This window comes from Anser cygnoides, chromosome 10 (assembly GCF_040182565.1).
Source record: "Anser cygnoides isolate HZ-2024a breed goose chromosome 10, Taihu_goose_T2T_genome, whole genome shotgun sequence".
Classification (NCBI taxonomy): Eukaryota; Metazoa; Chordata; class Aves; order Anseriformes; family Anatidae; genus Anser; species Anser cygnoides.
In genome coordinates, this window is record NC_089882.1 from 20,049,860 (window position 1) to 20,067,412 (window position 17,553).

At 39.2% G+C, this 17,553-nt stretch overlaps 1 long non-coding RNA gene across 2 annotated transcripts in view; it reads left to right on the forward strand.

Annotated features, from left to right (window-relative positions):
- LOC106040027 (uncharacterized) overlaps positions 1-17,553 on the forward strand; it is a 55,003-nt gene that overhangs the window by 9,591 nt on the left and 27,859 nt on the right. Inside the window, exon 2 of one of the 2 annotated variants that reach the window (XR_010833977.1) lies at positions 3,516-3,572. The exons of the other annotated variant lie outside the window; for it this stretch is intronic. This is a non-coding gene — a long non-coding RNA (uncharacterized lncRNA). The remainder of the gene's footprint in view (positions 1-3,515; positions 3,573-17,553) is intronic. 2 annotated transcript variants of the gene reach the window in all.

A 17,553-nucleotide genomic window follows, 5' to 3' on the forward strand; every position in this document is an offset into this window, starting at 1 on the left:
CTAGTTATTTGTGGTTTGGATAAAGAGTTCATGCTGCTCTTATCGCTGAGAGGCTGGCAGTCCACAATAACACACTGTGCTCTTTCCAGAGCACAAATATTGTTTTTGGTAAAGCAATTTGCATTGTACTGTTTGTATTGCATTTTAGCACTTCATATTAAAGCTCCTCTCAATATAAGGGAGCAGATTGTCAGTTTTTCTAAAACTATTTTAGTAAAAACCTAGAAGAAACTTTATTTACCATACATAGTGGTCAAATCTAGATCCTTAGCTTGCTTGTGTTTTAATGTCTGAAACCCAGGATTTATATCAACGTGTGAGCCTTAATTCTATTGCTGAAGGCAGTGGTTCCTTCAGGGTACTCAGTCTTCCTGAGATGAGAATTGAGCATCTAAGCTCATCACATTGACCTGTTCTGATGCCTCTATCTTGACACAATAGGCAACTGCTGAAAATGAAGTGATATAAAAAGATACTTGGCCAGTCTCCTATGTAAGATGACATACAAGACAGAAATTTTGCTTAGGTAAAAGGATACTTGTTTAATGAAAGCTCACTTGTATAATGACCCAAGTAATTTAGAGTTTCATTTGGTCTCTGACAGGATGTTGGTCTACAATGCCATCAGTTCCCTAAGACCTCGTTCACACAGGTGCTTGACTTACAGCAGAAAACAGCCTGGGGTAGTGTCAGGACTGCTTTGCCATGCAAGCCATTATCTATGCAGTCTTCAATGGAAACACATGAGGGGTTTCTTCCCTTCTTATAGAAAGTCTTCCAACTGCTTCCCATAAAAAGACCGTTACAGTCATTGTTTGGCCTTCACCTACCACAGACTAGATACTTCACACAGTGGTTGCTGAAGTAAGTCTATTAACTTGTAATGTATGACTTTGAAAGATGGTGAGGCTGATTTAAAGGTCCCAAATGATAATGTTTATTACTTCCCTTGCTGAGCTATTCCAACAGTTAATTAGTCTGTTATAATTTTAGAATGTAAAGTAGTGTGGTTGTGGCAACATATCACAATTTAATTATAGAAAAGAGCATTTATAGCTCTTTAAAGTCCTTTTCAAATAAGATTTCTTTGCTGTTTGAAGTATTGATTTTTTTCCCCAAATCAATCAAATTTCAAATTGCAGTGGACTTTAGATTAAATTACCTTATTTGTGGCAGGTCTTACAGAAATCTAATGCTGATTACTTTCAAGCAATAAATATTTTCATTTCGTCAGAAGTGGGCCCTCATGAACCTAATAAGGTTCAACAAGGCCAAGCGCAAGGTGCTGCACCTGGGCCAGGGCAATCCTGGACACGAGGACAGACTAGGAGAAGAACTCAATGAGAGCAGCCCTGCAGAGAAGGACTTGGTGGTTCTGCTGGACAAAAACCTAGACATGACACAGCAGTGTGTGCTTGCAACCCAGCAGGCCAACTGTACCCTGGGCTGCATTAAAAGAGGAGTGGGCAGCAGGTGGAGGGAGTTGATTGTCCCCCTCTGCTCTACCTTTGTGAGGCCCCACTTGGAGTACTTCATCCAGGTCTGGGGCCCCCAGCACAAGAAGGATGTGGGGCTGTTAGAGCGGGTCCAGGGGAGGGTCACAAAGATGATCAAGGGGCTGGAGCACCTCTCCTAGGTAGAAAGACTGAGAGAGCTGGGGCTGTTCAGCCTGGAGAAGAGAAGGCTCCAGGGGGACCTCATTGCAGCCTTTCAGTACTTGAAGGGGAAGTATAAAAAGATGGAGAGCAACTGTTTTCTCAAACAGACATTGACAGGACGAGGGGGAATTGTTTTAAACTAAAAGAGGGGAGATTTAGATTAGAGGTTAGGAGGAAATTCTTCACTCAGAGGGTGGTGAGGCACTGGAACAGCTTGCCCAGAGGAGCTGTGGATGCCCCATCCCTGGAGGTGTTCAAGACCAGGTTACATGGAGCCCTGGGCAACCTGAGCTAGTGGGTGGCATCCCTGCCTATGGCAGAGGGTTGGAACTAGGTGATCTTTGAGGTGCTTTCCAACCCAAGCCATTCTATGATCAGTACATCAAAGCAGTTACAGGTGCCATTCTCTATGTATAAGTAACCCTGTTGCTGCTGCTACCTACCAATATGCCAATGTGTGTCAGTTGTATGGAGAAGCAAAAGTCCTGATTTAATACTTGAGAAGGAGTCAATAACTTAATTGCTACAGAAAACATAATTAGAAATCATTAACTGTTAATAATGTGTTTAGAAGACTCAAAGCATTGCTGATGGTGAGCTATCATCTACCCAATTCATTTACAAGCTAGACAAGCTTTAAGGATTTATGCAAGAAGATTCAAGGTGACAGCAGAAAAAAATAAGGAAATAATTTTCTAATCCTTTACTTCCTCTCATTTCACCTTAGTTGTTACCACTAGGTCTGTAGCTGGGAAGATTGCTTTTCTAAAATTCCAGCGATTCCTTTCCAAAGACTGAAATAACAAAACAAGCCTTTTTAAAAGAATATTTACCTCTTTATCAATATTTTTACTACTTTCTGCATAGCCTATAGTCCTCGTAATCCATCTCAGTCTGTAAGATATCAGTTAAATCATGCTCCTTTCTCAACTGCGGAAGTCTTTCTCAAGGCAGAGCTGGAGGGACATGCAATCATCTGGAGTATGCAGTTGGATAAATGAGCCTGGACTGCAAATGTGGAGCATAAAAGCACTCCCCTGCAGTGGGGTAGATGAATTTGTACATCCAAACTTAGGGTAGACCACAGACACCTCTTTTATCCATCTCCCCTGCCCCAATCTGTCAAGTGCAAATATTGAATTCACAAGTGAAAGTAGAATTGCAAACAGATTGTTCTCAGTGACAGTCTTCTATGACAGACTTCTGAGGAAGTCTCAGAAATACTTTAAGCTTCTGGGCCCAACATCTATTTAGATTAAGTACAAACTAGGAACATACTTCCCGGCTGGAGCTTGGAGCCTATGACAGGAAACACATCTGAAGACAGGTATTTATACCAGACAGAGTGACCACAAGTACTGGAAGACTGATTGGAAGGTGTGTAGCAATGTTAGTCTTCAGGTGCCGGTGGTAAATACGGTTACCTACACACATCATTTAAACAGCAAATCATTTTGCATTGATTATTACTTGCTCATTTCAAACTAAAGAGCCCAAGGATTACCTAACTTGAGTTTTAGAATAGTTTCATAGCAATAAAAACAGTCAGAATAGTAAGAAAATATTAGCCACTGGGTTTGGATCCATGTTTCCCCAGTTCTTCTTTTTACGAGACAATAACCTATGTAGCCATTGTTTCTTCTATGTAATTGGTTGCTGTCCTGATTTGATATACTGTCATAATGCACACATATCTCAAGGCTGTACATAAATATTTAGTAGACTTGTCTGCTCATATTAGTCTTGTGTGGAATTAAGATGTATTACTAAACGTCTGCTCATTAAATAGTTGAACAGATGCTTTGTGCTTTTTTTCCTACTTTCATTGCTTATTTCATTATATGTTTCTCTCCACAGAAAGTGAGCAGATATACCTTTCTATACAAGTAGATGATACAGGGGGGAAAGAAGAGAGTGAGTATTTAAACCTGGCTGTCCTACTTGGAAAATAAAATTTGTGAATTGTCCTGCATATCAAGTCAAAAGTAAGTCTGAACATGCATGCAGGAGGCAGCTGTTAGTACGAGGAATTCTGGAGCTCCTAGGTATTTACTGATGACAAAACATTTTGTTACCAGATGAAGTTATTTTAAAATATAACTTTGTAACACGTTCAACTACTTTAAATCTCTTCTCTCTGTATATAAATATTCTATTTACCTGAATTCTAGGAAAAATGTCTTCAAAAAATGCTAATATTTTGCTTTTGGCACAATGATTGTCATGAAAACCAGAATAAAAGACAGCATAAGAAAAAAGTTACAGCTGACGTGATAATCAAAAGACCATCTGAATGACTTAGTGTCTCTTTCCATGGAAAAATAGTCAAAATTGCAGAAAGCAAAGTAAATATGACATGCTCTTTTTGCAAGACAACCAAATCAGTTAGTCAAGGTCATGATTTTATTGATAGGATCTTCCGTTGCTACTCAAGTCACTGCTAGGAATGATGAGTTGAGGAGTGAGATACAATTTGAAATACATAACAGCAAGGCTTATGGAAACTAGCAACTGAGCACCAAATGTAAACATAGCAATTAACACAAGATAATCACAACCTGCTTTATCTGGTGGGAACGATGTAGTTAGCCAACCCTTAAACTAAACTGATCAGTCTTTAACATGAAGATCTTTCATAACCTGTGTTTGAGTTACTTAAAGCTTCTGAGACTGTTGGTAGCTTCTCCATCAGAACAAAAACTTCAGTGGGCTTGCTGTAAGAGCAAGCAGGTTTACTCTTAACCAAGAAATAAATTTACTTGTGCTTAAATGTTTTGCACAAGCTGTGTCTCTGACCTAGAAACAGAGCTTGACTGACTGGTTGTTGAATTAATTGTCCAACGTTTGTGGAGGAAATTATATGCTAAACATTTTCTAACTACAGTTTGAAGAACAGCTGAAGTAAAGTTTATTTCTGGAAATGTATAATCTTCTCACATTAGCTTTCTGCCTTTGTGGAAAGGATTACTTGCATGGAGTAGCTGGGTCTGTGACTGTCTTGCTAGAAGAGTGGCAAGTGTGGTACATGCTCCCAAATTGCCTCCCCAGTTGCTAAGTAACAGATGTTCACTTCTCAAGTGGCTGGAAGCAGCTTGATTGTCTGGCTGAAGGAAACTGCTGACTTCTCTAGGCATCCTTGGGCAGCACTTACACAGGGTTTAACAAAAAAATTGTTTTTGAGGAAAAAAAAAACCTGCTGCTTTGAAAGTAACACTTTGTATATATATAAATGACATTTTTATGTGTTGCTTAAGGTATTATAAAATATTGCACTGTTGAGGTTGAAACTAAGCAACCACTCTGTCCCATTTCCTGGCACAGGAGGGCAAAGATTCTTCTGCAGGGTATGCTCTGGTTGTGTACAGCTCTGGTGTGTTGTCCCCAGACATTGTGTTCCAGATGAAACATAGAGCACTCCAGCATTCCTGAAAGCTTGACCTGAACATGAAAACAAGTTCCAATGCAGCTGCCATTCACTCAGGCTTGCATCAGTTGCAAAGAATCTGTACATAATTTTTACAAGAGGGATACTCCCCATTGTTATCTCCTGGCCCTTCAGAAGCCTGTACCAAGTGGGGTTTAGTTGCATCTTTTATCTGATGGCTAAGCAGGAGCAGCTGTCCCTACAGAGCTATACACCACCCTGTATGTATCACTAAATGTTAGGCATGGAAGTGGACGAAACCCGTAAGCTATAATTTGATTCATTTCTGGCTTCAAGGCTGTTGTAGTTCAGTCTGTAGTATACAACTGCCATGTCTTTTTATCTCTGTACAACCACTGAGAAATTGTTTCCAGATCTTGTGTATGGAAAGGAAGGAAAACCAAACACAACTGAATAAACAAGCCTGTTGTGAGAAAGTGCATAAATTATTTGATAGCAACAAAGTTCTGATCTAACACACACTGAGATGAAATATTTTGTGGCCATTCTTTTACTGGGGAAGTGAGGACTGACATTATTTCAGAAAGTGTTTCCAGCTGAGTAAGACACTTGAGTATATTCCTAATTTTAAGCACATGAACAGGTCCATAGCCCTTCAATTACTGTTCTTTGTTACTGTGTAAAATCCTGAGCTCCTTTTTCAGAGCTTTCTTATTTTTTCTAATGAGGCTATATTCCCAATAATTCCATAACACACTCAAGTTGTTATGCAAGCTATTTATAGATATTTTTAACAAAAATAACTTGGACAAATCTATTGTACAGAGACTTCCAAGCAGCAGCAGGCTGCAAAGTCTATCTATCTTATCTATCTTTTCTTTGAATCCACACTAGAAAACAGAGAAGTCAGGCAACTTAAAACCTCTTAAATATCTTGTGTGCATTTGGCAGTAGCATGCTGATGAATGCCGAGAAGGTTTACTGGTCTCTGCCCAACTGAATTACAAACTATTTGCATAATACAGCCTGGTTTAGAATGAAAAGAGAAGGTTCACCCACATTATGTCTATCATCTGAAGAGATATTACCTAGAACAACCTACTATAAAAATAGATTTCTGGTTCTTTTATTCTGTCACAGAAACAATAAGACCTGGGAAGAGGAGAAAGCATGAGAAACAATGCACCAATGGCTCCCAGCTGAGGCGGGAGTCAAGCCTGCAAAGTTGTATCCTACAAAGCTCCCCAGCCAGGGGTTTATCTAAAAGTGCTGGAAAACTTACTTTCATTTCAGGTTCCTCAAGACACAAATTTTCTTAGCATTTGGTACTTGTTCTCTTCCTGCCTGCAGTAGTCTTTGTACTCAGTAAAGTTCAAACAGATTTGATAGAGGAATAAAGGACTAAAGACCTTAAATTACTATAAAGCTCCTGAAAATATGTAGCTAAGTAGGGAAGAGCCAAGCTATTTAAAAAAATCTCTATTTACAGAATTTAATCTATTTTCATACAGAAATGCTATTGGAGAGGTTTTTTTTCCAGACACTACTCCAGTAGTTTGCACGCAGTTCACACACTGCTTGGAATGCTTCATCTCAGAGTCCAATATCCCCAAAGTCTTCAGACCACAGTGCGGCACCTATGTCAGGAAGCATACCCAAAATACTAGTCTGCCAAACAGCATTTCACCAGGCAGAAGCACAGAAGTCACCATTATTTCAGTCACTGTGAACTGAAAAGGGAAATCAAAAGACTACTAGGCATTTTAGTTACTTTGAGATTCATTCCAAGAGAATGTGACCTGAGCAATCGTGAGAAGGAAAGCTTGGAATGCAAGAAGGATGTTTTTGTTTACTCAAGAAAGCATGAGATGTGAAACAGTATTTGTACAGCAGTATAGCAAGCGAATGGGAGTGATGGGACCAGGGCCCAGATCATCAGCTTTCCTTTCCAATCCAAAGGCCTATGCAGTGGAAATCTTGTAGCTGAACATGTAAAGATCTTTGTGTTAGAATAGATGCAGGTATGATATGATACCTATCAAGTCCATTGTATAACTAGAACATAGGCTTTACCACGGCAGGTAGGATCACAGACTTATCTGATATGTAAATGAGGCTGATTGAGCTGGACTTCTTCCTAATAGGTGCATAGTGTAGGTGGCTGCATTTTGGCTCTGCTGGACTTATCTATGAATAATGACTTAGTGGGGTGTGTGTGGTAAGTCCAGTACCTTGCAATGCTACTGCTCCTGAGAGAGCCCTGTTGGGCTTGCTGCTTGTGTTGCACACTTGTCTTTGTATCAAGGGAGTCAGGCAGCCAGTATGTAAGCTTAAATGTAAGCTGGTACCTGTGAGCTGTGTGTTCACTTTGTGCAGGAGGAGATGCTCTGTGAATTAAAGTGGGGAGTTGTTTGTGTCTGGATTTTTAAGGTGCCCAAGCAGCCACCTTTCACCTAGCTCCCACCCAGGTAAACTGCTGTCTACATCAGCACTATTAGTTCCTTACTTCCATGAGCAATACACAAAATCGGAAATTCTACTTTAAAAAAAAAAAAAAAGCGTCTGAAATCAGCCTGCTTAGCTAGCAAACACTCGCTGCCATTGCAAGTCCCATCTTTGCGGTACAATGCATTCCTTCGGAGCAGAGCTTGCATACTGTGCCTCAAGGGCAGTGCAGACTGAGCATTAGTTGTAGCGTACTCTGACCTGACAGCAGCTGACCCTGCAGTGACAATCACAAGCTCCTGCTAACCAGGAGCAGAAAGTGACAGGCTGTGGCACTGATCCTGCGGTCCTCATTGCTTTATCAGGAGGGCAGAGTCAGGCCCTGTGTTTTGCATTACTGCGCATCTTGAAAGCATTAAAGAAGTGATGGAATATCAAAGCAGCATTTCACTCTCATTTCCATAGTCAGCCTCCTTTTTGTGTGCTTTCTACAAATTATGTGCATTTGAATATCAAATGTACTTGGTGTATTAAAAGGAAATTCTTTAAAAGCCAGCAAGCAAATATCACATATGTGTGTGTAGAAGTACACATACATGCCCAACCACATACGCATACACTAAGAGCCCATTTTACTTTCTGAATAAATTTTTAACACAAAACCAAGCATACGTTTTAGTCTCCACTATAATTATAATCAACGTCGTCTTCTAGGAAGATAGAAAGAGAAGAGTGGGAATCAGGAAAAGGGAAATGTTGGAAGCCTTTTCATTAGGGTTTTGTGTATTTAAAGAATTTACATTTTTAACCAGTGGAAAATTTATTTCATACTACATAAGCTGTAAGGATCCTTTGGGATAAACAGCATGAAAGCTGTCATTTTGGAACAATCATCTATTTTCTGTTTATTGAAAGTTTTCGCCTTTTTTTGCCACGGTGTTTTGCGCGTGGCTGGAAATATTTGTTCAAAATGATAATTTTCAAAACAGCTTGTTCTGTTTAGAACTGACTTGTTAGAGAGAGCTGCTTGTGTTATGAAAATAGAGGGAACAGTGCCAATTAATTCCTTTGGACTGCAGGTTGCAACCTGGGTGATGTCTGCTTGCCTTAAAGCTAGATGTGATGATCCATAGCAGTGTGTCTACCAGCCACATGCAGATACCAAAGGAAAACATGCCACAGTTCTCAAGAATTCAGGAGAGGAAGCCTGAGAGGTGTGTTGAGAGCTGTGGAGTCTGTGACTTCAGTGTCTGTAGCTCAGGTTTAGGGGCATGGATGACCAGTCATTTCTGTAGGAACTAGTTGGTTCCCACGTCAGACTAGTGGGTAGTCCCATTCCACTTCCCATCAAAGAGTACTTTCATTACTTCCACTGCGAAGTCAGACTGGGCTGGATCTTTGGGGCTTTTTGGTTTGGAATGCCTTTTAAATGATACAATCTGACACCAGGTTGTAAAGGGGCACGCTGTCAGCTTTTTATCCCTACCCTTAATCTTGGGTCAGGAGCACGGCAGCCGCCCAGGACTGGACAGGGTAGCACAAAGTAACGTGGACCAAACTTTACTTTTGGCCCATTGCACTGGAGAGAGGCTTGTAAGTGCATCTCTTCTCAGACACCCTGTCTAGCTCTCAGGCCCTGTCTATGCACGTATTCAAACGCCTGCTGTTAGTTCCAGGGGCTTAAAATTCCCAGTTGATGAAAAAGATGCACATTGGCAGTTTCTAACTTTCTGGGGGAAAAAAATTTTCCTGCCTTCTGAAATGAGGCTGCATTTTACATGAACAGTCACTAAAGGATGCAAAAGTATGGATGTCCTAAAATTTTGCTAAAGCACAAAGACACTGCTAAAGTCTACTTGCTGCTTGTTTGCAGACCTGTAATTTATCTGTCTCTGCCTCAGTCCCATTGATTCTCATTGTGCTGGTCATGGGAGATGAGAGCACCAAGATTTTTGTCCATGTTTTGCATTTCAATATTAACAGCAGGAAAACATTTATTGGTTTAAATTTTCTACTCAATCCACCAGAAAGAGGAATTAAGTCCACTTCTCGTTTCAGTGATGTTTTTTCAGTAGGATCCTGGTAAGTTTTAGATGGCACTGCTTTCTGGCTGGGACAGGATGGGACATGAATTTGCAGTTTCCAAGAATACTATTCCACTTTCTTAAAGACAAAAATCAGTTGTCTTTGCTTTCAGACTAGATTTAAGATAAATCCTTGTCTATGTCAATGTGCAGTTTCTGGGCCTTATCATCGTAAGGCTGTTGTTACTGTAGCAGTATCAATAAATACATTTTAAAAAAATTATAATTGAGTTTAACTGTCCTTGGAAGCAAATGGCTTAACCTGAAGTGCTCACCAGTGTGTAGTCCTTCCTCCTCTAATCAATTTTTTGTTCAATTAGTTGATCTTCTTGTTTGTTTGATTCTGGACACTGTAAGTTGTGATAATTCTTTCTTTAACACTTTTCTATTTTACTAGTAAATGATGAACAGGAATACTTTTTTGACAGTTGTTCATACAGACTTTCCAAAAGTCACCATCAGTGATTGCATGTAATTATTCTTGTTGTGTGAACTCAGAATCCACACCCAGCAATAGTTTCTTTGCAAGCAGTGTCATTTGTGTAGATTTAAGATCAATAATATCTCCAGGTGCTGTTTGTTTAAAACTCGTGGTTCTTTTGACAAGCCCATTGCTATGTTTTGTTCCAAATGTCCTAAGAGAGCTGACAAAATAGTTAGACATTTTGGAAAAAAAAGTAACATTCGCACCAGTAAAAACCTTAATTAAGTTCTGAGATAAGGAAAGAAACCATATTACCACTGTTTTCTCGTTACAAAGCATCCTTAGGAGCCAAAATATCACCACAAAAATCAGGAGCAGGATGATGAGAGCAGGCTTAGTGCTGTCACTAGGCAACCCGTCACTTTAGCTTTAAGGCATTTGCACTGTGATAGGATCGGGATAGAAATCAGAGTTGCTGCTTTCTTTAGAAAAAATAATATTGAGCATGTTTGTTGTTTTTTGTGGGAGAGTGGTAAGGAGACTGATCTGATATATACTGCAGCTAAATACAAGGCTTGGAAACTTTGTGAGTGTTCAGGTAAGCATCATTTTACAGAGGAGCTGACTGGTGTGTAGCCCTTGACATGTCCTTGTCTGAATGGTATTGAAAATACGACCACATTGCTTTCAAAAATAAATGCTTCAAAAGGTATTTCCATGGAGAAAAGCTATTAGCCACAGCATCCATCCTTCCCAATATAGACTGATGCACAAACAGAAACAGTAGATACTGTATGCTTGTAGATAGATGCATTCTTCTTGGAGGAGGCTATTACAAACAGTCATTGCTAGGTGACAGCAAAACTGTGATTTAGCTTTGGAATGTAGCAGCCTGTTCTAGTCCCATGAAGTCTGTACTGTAGGCAATGTAATGACTGCAGCCTACTTTCCATTTACACGAGAGTGACATGCTGCTTTCAACATTTAATGAAACTGGAAGGGTGAAGTTGAAGCTACGTCAATTAATAGTTCTTTTCCTTTATATTTTTAATACAGTATATTTTCTCTTGTCACATCTCATTTATGGTGTGCTCTTAACTGAGTTTTAGAGCTGGGGGTGTAATTTATTGCAACTGCTATTCCTGTTTAAAAAAAAAAAAAGTAATTCTCAGCTGGTTAAAAAAGATGTGTGATATGTTGTCTTGAAACTTTAATACAATAGGTTTTCTGTGGCAAAGTATAGAAAAGGTAATATGTCAGCCTTTGGATATGCCTGATGAAATCTTGGATCTATAGACAAGTCAGAAGGTTCCAGTCTTAGGTGACAAGTAGCAGTATATGGGAATACTTAAGAAACACTGGCTTTTATTATTCTCTTATTCACCCTTTTAGCTCTAAGCCTTTAGATTTAACATTATTTGCCATACAGACAGACATCCTTTTACCAGAAAACAGATGGGGTTTTGTACATGTTGAAAATCATTGCTTCAGTGAGCAGTCCAAAGCTGCTTGTGCACTGCCTTCCTCTGGACGATACAATGCCTTCCACATTGGCTTCTTCAGTTGCTGGAACAATGAACTTGTTCCCCATCTGCAGATTCGTGAATCAAAAATGTCTGCAGGAGGCAGTTGTAATATCACATACTCCCTTTCAAATAGAACAGGACAACAAACACCACCAACCTAAGAACCAAATGGAAGCTATTTCTGACCTAAGTTTTTACTTTTTTTAGAAAAGCATAATTTAAGGAGTATCTATATTTTTGCATTATGGATAGTGCTTTGGAATTAGGGCTGGTAAGTCTTTAGAACTGCACTGACAAGAGTTTGTGATATGGGTCTGTAACCCCCTTGTTCCTGGGGGTCTTTAACAAGATTGCGCAAATGGCATGGTGGCAATGATCCTTATATGTGAATAGTTTTGCTCCTGACTGAAGCCGATCTGTCTATTGAGTGCTGAAGATCTTTGGTTGTAAACGTTTGACATGAAGTTTTAAGCTTGGCACAAAATCCTGCAGTCACCCCGTCCTCTGTGATCTTAGGAAAGCCTTCATTGCATTTCCTTTAAAAAATATATACATAATCTTTCCAAGGGTCATAAATTTTAGTTCAAACCATAAAAAAAAAAAAGTGTTAGCTAATGGTTTAGAAGTCAAACCATAAAAAAAAAAAAAAAAAGTGTTAGCTAATGGTTTAGAAGTAGCTCTGTACAAATGTTGTGTACCTGATTATTCTCTTACACACCTAAATTTCTGTGATTTTTCCCCAGGACTGCCCTTCCTTTGCTACCTTTATAGATCAACATTAAAATCATTTTGTCAGTAGATTAGCGTTAGCAGATTTATGCTACTCTTCCCAACACATCACATTTCAAAATAGAGCATAGTTGTAAGGCTTTGTAAGGACAGCCATGAAATATTTCTTTACCAGATAGGAACATTGTTAGGTAGCAAGATTTAATGTTCTGTTCCTGACTTTCAGCACTTCTCTTCCTGCCTTTAATAGCACCAGATAAAATCCCCCCAGTAGCACATGAAGACCCAGCTATGCTCTTGGCATTCCCCATACATGTCTCCGCTGTTAACAGGGGAACGACACTGCTTTTGACAGCTTTGCCCTGTAGGATTTTTTCTGTGGACTATATTTGTACACTCTAGCCTGTGAGCCATGAGAAGTATTTGCAACATGAAATTCTCCTTTACTTTCTCATGTAACAGGAGAAATTAGCAAAAGGCTCATTTCAGTAATTTGAAATGAATACTGCATATCGCATGCTATATTGTTAAAAAAAAAAGTCAGGCAGGAAGAGACTTAAGTAACAAATAGTCTGGTTCAGGTATGCGTGCTGCACTGTATGTTGTATTTTTATATACAGCACGGCTTACTATCATGACCTGTAAATGGTATAGGCTCAAACTATCCTGCAGGCCAGCATGATGTGCTGTAAGATGGCATTTTAAGTGATAGCAACAGTCTTGTCAAAGAGAAAGTTTTGTGACACTATGTTCTACAAATGAGGTGGAACATGGGGAATTTGTGTGTAAAATGAAAACAGACTTCTGCTTCTTCTCCTCATGAAGATACCAGTGTGGAAGAAACCTTAAGCAAAACACAACAGATCTATTCTTAAAACCCCTGCTAGATTTTCGTACAAGTAAGCCTGTTGGTCAGAGCAACTTGTAACTTCTAAGTTGGAAGCAGTTCTTTGAGCATCCCTGCTTAATGAGGCTGATGGGACAAGGAAGGGCTGTGTACACAGGCATCTCCAGCATTAGGATAATGTGAGACAGCTGGAGCTGCTGAAATCAACTTTTCTGGGCTGCCCAGAGACATCCCTTATCTCCAGTACAGCCAAATATGGGATAATGGCATATTCAGAGAAGTCCTGTCATCCCCAGGTTACACGAAGATTGGTTATGAGAAGATTTTTGTTGAGGAGATCATACATACAGCACCTGAACTTATATAAAAACCACACAGCTAGAATACATGCATTCTTCTTTCCCTGGTGTTTGTATTCTGGGGCAGCAGCAGAATAACTGACACTGCATCTCTTTTTCAGTGAAAGTTTTATGATATAACCAGAGTGAAAATCAAAGAAAAAGAATTTGTCTCAATGTGTGACCAGGGGCAGATGAGTTTAATGGGCTAGAGTTCATTTTTAAGCTGTATTAAGGCACCACATGGATGGTTTTAACTATCAATGCTCTTCTCACTCCTCTAGAGTATTTTTAATTTTTTGCTACTTAAACCACGTAAACTTTGTTCAGCACCTTCACCCATGTCCTACAATAACATCCAGGTAGAACTTACTGCAAAATATTTCAACTGTAAAACTACAGAACAGAGCCCCTTTCCCTTCTCTGCAAGTAGCTGAGACCCCTATGTCGTCCACAACAAAACATACGCAACAGTGTGACTAATCACGTCAGAGTTTCCCCCAAAGAAATATTTCCTGGTAGGGAGAAATAAAACATACATATAAATGAATAGTAAATTCTTTCTGTTTTCGTTAGCGTCGAGGGATGGCTTGCGGCAGTTCTGCCCTGATTTCTTCTTATCTTTTTTTATTTTCTGTGGAGTGCAAAAGATTGGTAACATTGCCATGAACATTTGCCAGCCTCTATGCTTGGTTGACCAGAGATTAAAAGAGGATCAGGCCAAGCTTCTTCACACTGCAACAAAATCCGCAGCACATTAGCATTCTGACTGCAAAATTTAAGAGAAAAGGTTAATATAAAACTCAGAGTTGAAATAGCAAAGAATATTAGAAGTGACATGTTGGCCATAAGCTCTGCTTTAGGCTCTGGAAAAAAAAAATAGAACAAGGTTAGTTCTAACCTTGAAATTAACCTTTTTCTATTTTTTTCTTCAGCCAGAAGACCACCTACAGGCCAAGATGTCACCTCTAGTTTTTTGTGTGTATTTCAAACATATACTTTGACCCCATTTTTGTGGTTTAGTCTTTGGATTTATCCAATATAAAGTGGCCACTGTGCTGATTAGACTGTTTTACTGGAACTATAGGAAAGATTAAACATTATTTGTGGTAGAATTCTTGCTCTGTTTCAGCTGAACCAAATGCAGTTGTCTGATATTCACCATCCTGTTTTTTTTTTTGTGACCCTACTATTTTTTTTTTCTGGCTATTTGTTCCATGTTATTTGCAGTAATCTGAGTTCATTTGTTCAGCTTTTGGCATACTATCCTAATATAGTCAGCTGCTGCAATGAATATGTGGAATTTCTGCAATCTGACTAAATATCAATAGGCTATTGAACTTTTATATTATGCATACTTGTAATCAAGTCAACTGCTTGAGAATTTGCACATCTATGCATTTAGATGTGGAAAAAATAGTCTGTTCATGTAATTAAAGTCTATATCCTAATACTTATGCATAAAAGGACCAAATTAAGGTTTTGCAGACAAGTTTAATTCCAGTACTTCCTCTTTGTTTCGTGCTTGACTTTGCAACCTGAATACCATTTGTTATAATGTCATTTTTTAAAAATTCATAATATCCACAGAAAACTGAGATAAAGAATAGTCAGTGGTCACAGTTGATGTATTCTTCATTAATAAGGCACATACGCTATTAAAATAGCAGAGGGAAGTAACGGAGGGGAAGCAAAAGCTACTGAGTTCTCTCTATTAGCATGAGCTTTGTGTCAGGACAGGAACTCTGAAGGGCCAACAGAGGGGCCTGAAGGAGAGGAGGAGGCAGCACCAGGAGGTGTTGAGAGTCTACAGTTAGAGGAAAGTGGGGTCTGAAGAGGCCAGAGTCTGGGTAGAGAAACAAGTAAAGGCAGAGAGAAAATAGCATCAGTCAAAAGGTTACCTAGGTCAGTTGTATTCTAATTCATGCTCTGGTATTGGTCTTCTGTGTTACTTTTCATGGTTGCTCTTCATTTGATTTTAATTGTGAGCCACTGAGGACAAGGACTGTTTCATGCAGTGTGTTTTGTGCCTTGGAACATCACGACAAAATCATGTCTAAGATCAGAATGGTAATTGTGTGGCAACTGGGCCATTTCAAAAAGAAATTTCAAGTTGCAGAAATGGTAAGAAAAATAAAAGAAAAGAGAAGTTGAAAGGACTTGGCTTTTGAATATATATCATTGGTTGCTAACACCATCCTGGCAGTTACTTGGATGTTTTTTCACCAGCAGGTTTTTACAGTGTTTGCTGAATGCTTCTGGACCAGGACCTTACAAAAGGAAAAGACAAGTCATTAATTGTTTATGTTCTCATCTCTCTCATTCTAAGGATGGAAGATCAGACAAAGTACACTGACCAAAATAGAGAATAGAGCTCTACTTCTCCCTCTGATTTCTCTTGGATGTGAAGGGATAGCCTGTAATGTTGTCAGTTCACAACGTTTCATGATGTGCTGTGGAATTTTTTTGATGGGTGTGTCTAATGTCTAGTTCATCTGTAATGACCAGTGTGGTAGCACAATCCACCTGAAAAACTTATTTTGCATACTTACTTTATATTAACCATAGCATAAGTAATTGTTAAAACAAATGCATCACTATTGAATATGTCATAAGTTTCTAGCATAGAGAAGAAACTTCCTAAACTTCTCCTGTTATTCCTGTCCCCACTTACACTTCTCAATTCTGTCAGTCTACTAAACTTCATGGAAAAGGAAGGTTATCATTGTCATTATTGCCTCTTTTCCTCTCTTCATATATTCATGGCTTGTCTGAGTTTTCTCCACCTTCCATACTTTCTCTAAAACACCAGCCAGTTCTTTCTTTTAAAATGCCCTGGATGTTTTCCAGTGTCATAGCTCCTATGTGTCTACCTCCCCAGTTCCTAAAATCTGCTCTCCTCCAACCTTGATTAATCCACTGCTGGTGACTGGAAAAGAAGTTTTAAGTGTTCAGTAAAATCATGATCCAGGATGACTGCCTATTACATGCCTTCTTGCCATGAACCTCCTGTTTCCTTCATGAAGGTCCAACTGAAAAAGCATCGACTAACGGCTGTCAATAACCAAACTCCTATCTGAGCAGAATATGCAGGGATCCCATGTATCACCAGCCTGTGGTACTGCAGCTCTACAGGCACCTACCAGTTCGGGTGGAAGGTCAAAACCAGGGTAACTTATCAGAAATAAGCTATTCTTACCAGCTACAACATCATTTGACTTGACTAGCGTTAGCATCTATTAGTGGCTACTTGCATCATCTGTTCTACCATTTCCTTCCTTTCAGGGTGATAGCCTCTATTTAAAATACTTGAGTTCAGGAAGGTGTGATCAGTTCCTCTCTGGTGTCTGACACACTCGGGCTCTTCCCCTTATTTCATGCTCTACTTTGTTTTCTAATTCAGCTCTGCAATGAGGAGCCGCTTCCTCCTTGTGATAGAGAAGCAGTAATGATAATTGTCTTTTGCAAAGCAATTCAAGGTAACTAATCAGAATAATGATAGCAGCAGCTGTGACTTCTAATGAAGTTAGAAACTGTCAACCTGATGGTAATCATTGTCTTAAAAAAAATCTTTCTGATAAATTATCATAATCAGCGCACAATGGGCCCTACCTTCTTTGCCACTTTTGGGGAGATGCATAGGAATTCACTCATCCTCTGGTTGTTGTATCAAAGGGCTTATATTTAATAACTGTACAATTGTGCTTGCTGACTGGAGCCTCTGCACTAAAATACCATCCATAAAGATCTGGACCACGTGTTCTGCCAAATGCACTGTGCTAGATAGTTTCAACAACTCTCACCCTTAGAGACTCCCAGGAAATAATGCAATGCTTTCAGCCTAATTACTTCAAACACCATGAGGATCTAACTAATTTAGGGCACACATGAAAGGAGACAAAGGAACAGTTTCTTTAACTGGAATAACTAACAGGTGAGGTGGGAATGAAAACAGGTAGACTGAAAAAAAATTACAAAACTTGGAAAGCTGTATGTATTTGCATTATGGCTTTTAAAGTAATATGATGTTGATAGTATCAAAGGGTTGATAGTATCAATGTATTGAAGTTGATTGTATTAAAGAAAAAGTGTCCCCAAAACTGTAAGAGTCTTATTT